The sequence below is a fragment of the Panthera onca genome, chromosome A1, assembly GCF_046562875.1.
Source record: "Panthera onca isolate mPanOnc1 chromosome A1, mPanOnc1 haplotype 2, whole genome shotgun sequence".
NCBI classification, from domain to species: Eukaryota; Metazoa; Chordata; class Mammalia; order Carnivora; family Felidae; genus Panthera; species Panthera onca.
In genome coordinates this window covers 150,070,090-150,075,334 of record NC_138339.1, presented here as the reverse complement: position 1 = coordinate 150,075,334, position 5,245 = coordinate 150,070,090, and the positions used below count along the sequence as shown (strand labels likewise).

Below are 5,245 nucleotides of genomic sequence, written 5' to 3'. Positions count from 1 at the left end.
GATCAGGTCTTTGTTTTGTCAAATGATTTTATATTTATTGAAATAATTATTTTTAGTCCTATAATTTACCAATATTATGCATTACATTAATTGAGTTTTGGATGTTAAACCAAATTTACATTTTAAAGATAATCCTACTTGTTCATAATGTGTAAATATTTTTATACACTGGTGGATTCAGTTTACACATTATTTTTGGAAAGTGGATGTGCCTATGTTCATGAAATACATGGTCTGTAGGTTACTTGTGATGGTGTTGCTCATTCTATTATCTGGATAATAACTGGCCTCATAAAATAAACTGGTAAATGAATTGGTAAATTTCCCAGTTCTTCCCCACTTTTGAAGTGTTTATAAAGGGCTGGTAAATATTCCTTATTAAATGTTTGATAACTTTATCAGTGAGCCCATAGCGTCTGGGTTTTTCTTTGTGAAATATTTCCCTAATCTCTTTACTTGCTACAGGTCTATTCATGTCTTCTATCCCCTCCCGAGTTTACTTAGATTATTTGTACCTATGTAGGAATTTAATTCTAATTGGTAGTATTCTTTGTTCCTAAGTTTCCATGCAAATTGAGATGGAGAAACAAAGAGTAATAATGTAGGAGAATGAGACTTTGGGGGCAGTTTATGAGTACCACTGTCACAGATTATAAAATTGTAGGAAGAAGAATATACCTACCACTCCTTTTTCTTTTAAGTTTATTTATTTATTTATTTATTTTGAGAGAAAGAGAGAGAGGACGTAGGAGGGGCAGAGAGAGCAGGAGAGAGAGAGAAAGAGAGAGAGAGAGAGAGAGAGAGAGAGAGAGAGAGAGAGAGAGAATCCCAAGCAGGCTTTTCACTATTACCACAGATCCCGATGTGGTGCTCAAACTCATGAACGGTGAGATCATGACCTGATCCGAAACCAAGAGTCAGATGCCTAACCAACTGAACTACCCAGGCGCCCCATATACCTATCACTTCTGCAATTACTACTCATATTTATTGTTTGGGACAAAGAAAGTACAGAATAAAACAAATAGGGAAATATCCCATTTCATTTTGGATTTTATCAAGACTGTGGACTAACTCTACCTTCTTTTTTGCATCAATAGTTAGGGCACAAAAATGAGTTTAAATATAATTATATAAAAATGGCATAGTAAATAAAGAATGGCATTGTGAAATTAATAATATTGTGATATTGTGATATGAAAATTTAAAAAGCTAGAGTGTTTAACAATTACACATGAGTTAAGCAATATCTAAACATATACACATAGACAAAATACCAAAGAATTTAGTGTATAAAATAAAAATTTATTAAAGAGAAAATAAGTTTTTGGATAATTATTTCATGAATAAGTTGTTTAAAATTGATTGTAATTTTCCCACATTTTTGCAACATATTTTTATTCTTTTGTGAGAACTAATTAGTACCAAAGGACTGACAGTGGCATAGACATTGCCCCAAATCTTCTGGCAATCTAGGATGATGGTGACACACACCCCTAACAGGATTACAGATGATGAAGTCCACCCAGTACACAATCACAAAGAAACTCACCAACAACAGGATGGTCTGGTTGGCTCTTTCCTTTGGGGAGACTCTTGAGGAGAGGCTGGTGCTGTGAAGGTGCTGGCACCGCCTCTGATGCCTGAACAAGTGAGTCAGCATGTATGTACTTGAGAGAAGCATGACTCCTGTGAAGTAGACATCCCTGTATAATGTCAAAGTGAAAAACAGTGCCTTGATGCTGGAGGTTATAGGGAAAAGTGAACAGTATTTACTGACTTTCAGTAGACTGGTCTGGGTCATATTAGAAGATGCAACAGTAGGGGCACCTGGGTGGCTCATTTGGTTAAGGGTCTGACTTTGGCTCAGGTCATGATCTTGCAGTTCATGGGTTCAAGTCCCGCATTGGGCTCTGTGCTGACAGTTCAGAGCCTGGAGCCTGTTTCGGATTCTGTGTCTCCCTCTCTGTCCCTCCCAGGTGCGTGCTCAGTCTCCTTCTCTCTCTCTCTCTCTCTCTCTCTCTCTCTCTCTCAAAAAAAAATATTTAAAAATTTTAAAGAAGATGCAACAGTAAAAAAGATGGGATTAATACTGAGAGACAAACCGAGAAACCACAAGATGATGAAGGAATGGAAGATGTTATTTGTGCATTTATGTTTAAATCTACCCAACCAGGAGGTGATAGGGCTGATTGTAATGGCCTGGATTATGCTCAAGAGGTAGGTGATGCAGATGGAGAGAACTTTCATCAAATCTGCTCATGTAGAATAAAGCCTTACATTTGAAATCATTCAGAAAGTTTGGTGATTCAAACAGCTCTAGACAACAAAAACAGCATAGTGAAGAGTTTCATTATGTGGACAAAGGCCAAGTGACAGATGATCAGGTCAGTGGGCTTAGGTCTGTGATCCAGAAGGAATGTGAAGATGTGGAAGAGGAGGAAGGTGTTGGCTAAGATTCCAATGCCAACTTGTAAAAATTGACATAATTCAATAGTAACATGCATGGAAAGTGCAATCATCATAGTGGAAAAGAAGAAATGAATTTTGTACATCTAGAAAAAAAGACCTCACACCATCCATGTTATTTATGCTATAGTCAAAATCATCACCATTTTTTTATTTCACCCAGTTAATCAGTAAACCTATGTTGTATAAAGTCTTAGAAATACAGTGTCAACATTATTTCTACATCAAATTGAGTATCTGTATCTATTTACAATCTATCATCTATCATCGTCATCATCATCATCATCAAGAAATCTCACACAACATACTCTCAATCATGCCAGAATAATGTAATAATGTGTACCCATTTCCCATACTCCCGTGATACATGCATTTCCCCTTCTCCTTCTCCTTCTTCCTCCTCTTCTTCTTCTCCTTCTTTTTCTTCTTCCTCTTCTTCCTCTTCCTCTTCTTTTTGTTTTACTGTTCTGTGTTTTGTTTTACTATTCTGTAAATATCATAATTTAGCCTATCTTATATTCAGCACCAATAATAGTAATGGCCATATAAAGGACTCATAGTTGTTTGTATAGTTGAACTGAAGTAAACTTTATGCTACTGGGGAAAAAAATCACCAAAACAGACAATTAAGAAAAAAATAATGTCCAAGAGGGAGGGAAGCAAACCACAAGAGACTCTTAAATACAGAGAATAAACTGAGGGTGAATGGGGGGGGGGCAGGGGGAGGGGAAAATGGGTGATGGGCATTGAGGAGGGCACTTGTTGGGATGACCACTGGATGTTGTATGTAAGTAAATTTGACAATAAATAAATAAATTGACAAAAAAAAAAAAAGAAAAAAGAATGTCCAAATAAGTCTTCCAACACATACTGTGGCACTTTCTCTTCTTCCTCCTTCCTCCTTTCATAATACATGAAAAATTATATGTAAATAAATTGAACAATGTGCAATAAATTGATAAATTATGGGAAACATATAATCTTCCAAACTGAATCAGGAAAAAAAATAGAAAACTTCAATTTTTTCATAATGAAATTGAATCAGTAATAAAAAAATCTCTCAAAAAACAGTCTCCAGGACGATGTAGATTCAGAGGTGAATTCTACCAAACATTAAATTTTTTTAAATGTTTATTTTTAGTTTTGATAGAGACAGAAAGTGGAGGAGGGGCAGAGAGTGGGAGACAGAGTCCAAAGCAGACTCCAGGCTCTGAGCTGTCAGCACAGAGCCTGAAGCAGGGCTCCAACTCACAAACCTCAAGATCATGACCTGAACTGAAATTGGATGCTTAACCACCTGAGTCACACAGGTGCCCCATCCAACAAGCATTTAAAGACAAGTTAGTACTTATTATTCTCAAATTATCCCAAAAAATAGAAAAGGAAAGAAAACTTACAAATTAATTCTACAAGGCCAAAATTACAGATACCTACACCAGACAAAAACACTACAAAAACAAAAGGAAACTATAGCCACAAATCTCTGATGAATATAGATGCAAAAAAATCCTCAAAAAAATATTAGCAAACAGAATTCAGCACTGCATTAAAAAATAATTTACCACCATTGAATGGGATTTATTTTAGAGATGCAAGAATGCTTAAATACTCAGAAGTCAATCAGTGTGATATATAACATTAACAAGAGGAAAAATAAAAATTATATGATCATCTCAATAGATGCAGATAAGGTATTTGACAATATAAAGCCTTTGTTTATAATAAAAACTCTCAACAAAGTGTGTTTAGAGGAAACATAGATTGATATAATAAAGGGAATATATGACAAGCCCATGCTAACACCACACTCAATGGTGAAAAAAGGTAAGTTTTTCCTCTAATATTAGGATCAAAGTAAGGATGTCCATACTCATCACTTTTGTTGAAAATAGTACTGGAAGTCCTAGCGAGAACAATCAGACAAGAAAAAGAATAAAATTAATCCATATTGCTAAGGAAGAAGTAAAACCATCATTATTTGCAGAAGGCACAACACTATGTATAGAAAACTCTAAAGAATCCGCTCAAAATATTAGAATTGAAAAATTAATAAAGTTTTATTATATAAAATTAATGTACAGCAATCCATTGAATATCACTACACTAATAATGAAGTAGCAGAAAGAGAATTTAGGAATGTATTTAACCAAGAACGTGAATTACCTATACTCTGAAAACTATGTGATATTGATAAAAGAAATTGAAGATGACACAAACAAATAAAAATATATTTCATGCTCATGTATTGGAAGAACAAAGATTGTTAAAATGTACACACTACCCAAAGCAACCTACAGATTCAGTGCAATCCCTATCAAAACACCAATAACATTTTTCACTGAACTAAAAAAAAATCCTAAAATTCATATGGAATCACAAAAGATCTCCAATAACCAAAGCAATCTTGAAAAAGAAGAAAAAAGTATGGAGGCATTACAATTCAAGATTTCAAAGTACACTAGAAAGCTATAGAAATCTGAACAGTATACTACTCGCAAAAAAATAGACACATCGGTGGAACACAGAAAAATTCCACATTTATATTATTATTTAATTTATATAAAAGGAGGAGGCAACAATATACAATGAAAAAACAGTACTTTCAATAAATTTGGGGTGGCAAAACTAGAGTTACATGCAAAAGCATGAAACTGGACCACTTTCTAAAACCACATACACAAAAATAAACTCAAAATGGATGAAATGCCTAAACTTGGGTAGAAAAAAAAATACCTTTGTGGTAACTGAAAAAAAAATTAAATAGCTAAATTTGATA

The 5,245-nt window shown here is 34.3% G+C and overlaps 1 pseudogene; it reads right to left on the bottom strand.

Moving 5' to 3' along the window:
* Positions 1 to 1,285: 1,285 nt before the first annotated feature.
* LOC132680470 (vomeronasal type-1 receptor 90-like) lies at positions 1,286 to 2,525 on the bottom strand (annotated as a pseudogene).
* Positions 2,526 to 5,245: the final 2,720 nt, after the last annotated feature.